The sequence below is a fragment of the Rhinichthys klamathensis genome, unplaced genomic scaffold (genome assembly GCF_029890125.1).
Source record: "Rhinichthys klamathensis goyatoka isolate OS25496 unplaced genomic scaffold, OSU_Roscu_1.1 h1tg000740l_1, whole genome shotgun sequence".
Lineage (NCBI taxonomy): Eukaryota > Metazoa > Chordata > Actinopteri > Cypriniformes > Leuciscidae > Rhinichthys > Rhinichthys klamathensis.
Window position 1 is genome coordinate 107,792 of NW_026607152.1, and position 2,514 is coordinate 110,305.

The following is a 2,514-nucleotide window of genomic DNA, read 5'->3' on the forward strand; positions in this document are numbered from 1 at the left end:
AAGTAGCCATTGATTCATCAGATCAGCGTTTTTGATTGGAATTCTATGAAACATCATGTATACCTGGTCTCCCCTGTTTATTGTCGCAGCTCTTCACAATACAGCGAACACCCATGATTATAAACTTTGCATTTATTTGTAATTGCTGACTCTATTACTCCAACTCTGAGCGAACTCTCTGCTCCTCAGCACGGCGCGTCTCAGGTGCTGCGGTTATCACTCCGCCCAAGTAGCAGTGCTTCGCCTTCTGAGAAAATAGTTCCCAGTATTTAAACGTTTAAAAAGTGGCTGTGTCTCATATGACCTTGTTATTTGTACACACTGTGACTATACAAATCACAACATGTAAATAGGAAAATGTTGGCGTTATTTTGTCACTTATTGGGATTAGTATGCTAGCTGTATCCATTTACATCCAGTCTTTGTGCTAAGCTAGGCGAGCGGTGGGTGCGTCAAACAGACTTACAGCACGCACGGAGATGAAAAAGGTATGTATGGACTTATCTAACTCTGGGGGATACGGTGAATAAGCTAAAGTTCCAAAAAGTCGAAGTGTTCCTTTAATAGTCATTTTGGCAGCATGCCTCAACTTTGCTGCTGCGGTATACAAAAACGGTTTTGTCTATTGTCACGAAATCCATAACTTTTAGTCTGCATGGTCTGGAGATTATATGATTCGATTTTGGTGAAAATCGGACCAATGATCTAGGAGAAGTTCGAAAAAGAAGGTTTTGAAAGTAAATAAAGATGGCGGACAGGAAGTTCGTCCAAATACGTCAAACTTGGTATCTATGTTCTCGGCATGACCCAAGGAATCTATTAAGACCAGTGTCATTGCAATAAGCATATTTTTTCAAAAGTTATTAGCATTTTTGGAAATGTAATTTTAACTTTTGACCAACAGGTGGCGCTGTCTCGAAATATTTTGAGTACCTTCAAGGCAAGGTGCTGGTAACAAATTCTGAGTTTCGTAATGTTACAGCAATGTGTTCATTAAGTATAGCATTTCACATCACAAAACTGCATTGAAATCAATGGGATTTTCATGTTTTGTTCTATTATAGCGCCACCAAGAGGCTCAGTCCTACAATTTTTTTCATGTGTCCTCGGAGTGAGCCCCTACATGTGTGTGTCAATTTTGGTGAAGATATCTCAATTCACTTCAGAGTTATAGACATTTATGTGAAAAAACACGTAAAAAACGACTGACACGTGACTTTGATTGAATTTTACGACCCCTTACTATCAATATTTTGGCATTTGGGCATTGGCGTATAGCTATCGACCTATGTTTCCGTACTTCTGACGGTGGTTTCGTCTCGATCGGACTAGCGGTTTCGAAGATATCGGCAAATGTTTTTTAAGCGCTAAATCACAACGCTAGACAAACCGTAAGTCAAAACCTAGCATGTTTGGTATCTGTGGACTCGGCAAGGATTCAGGACCTCAACGAGATGACTCCCGTGAAAATAAGTCAACCACAGCCAGAGTTATAAGCATTATAAGCTATTGGAGAAAAAAAATTCACCACTAGGTGGCGCTGTTTCGAAACTTCTCAGGCTCCTTCAGGGCTTCGTACTGATGACCCATACCGAGTTTCGTAACAATTCGTTAATGCGTTCAAAAAATACAGCATTTTAGCACATAATTCAAAATGGCCGACAGCCAAAATGGCCGATCTGGGAAAATTGGACATCAGTCGACTCGGCATGTCGCCCTGAATCTACCGAGACCACTTTTATGATTTTTGGACAAACCGTTCAGAAGTTATGAGCGAAAATAGCCATTTTTCATATCTCCGGACCAGTAGGTGGCGCTGCGCCGAAGCGCAGCACGTAGCCTCAAGTCATGCTTGTGATGACCAAGGGGGTAATCCATCGACCGGAAGTTGAAGCCGGCCGGGTACCGCCATCTTGTAGCAGAACTTCACTTGCGTTAGCATTTCCATTGACTACCATTCATTTTGGCGTCACTTTGACAGCGAATAACTTTACATCTGAGGCGTTTAAAGACTCCATTTGTCCATTATTTATTTATAAAGAAACACGACAATGTATAAATGGCTCCATTGCCTTCTATGTTACATTATGGCCCCGTAGAAACAGTTTTAGTAAAAATAGGCTAACGATTGCGTCATAACCACTCGACTCTCTGTCGCGCTGTACAGAAATTACCGTACAGACAGGAGGAGAAGCTCGCAGGCAATCGGGGGGACGTCCCGTCAAGAGAGAAGCCCATAGATAATGAGTCCATAAAAGCAACGGAATACTTACTCCTGCTCACTCACGATAAAGGACTCTTTGCTCAAGTTCCCCGTCTCTGCAAGATTAACGTTGGCAATTTTCACGCACAGCTACTAGAAGAGTAACGTCTGTCAGACAGGTTGCTCACGTCATCAAGCTTAGTTTGAGTCGGTCTGAGTCTGCGCGTCAGGAACGGAAGTTCTCAAAAATCGCTAGAAGTGGGCTTCAACTGTCTCAACTGAGTTCCAATGAGATCGCTCTGTCCATTTCT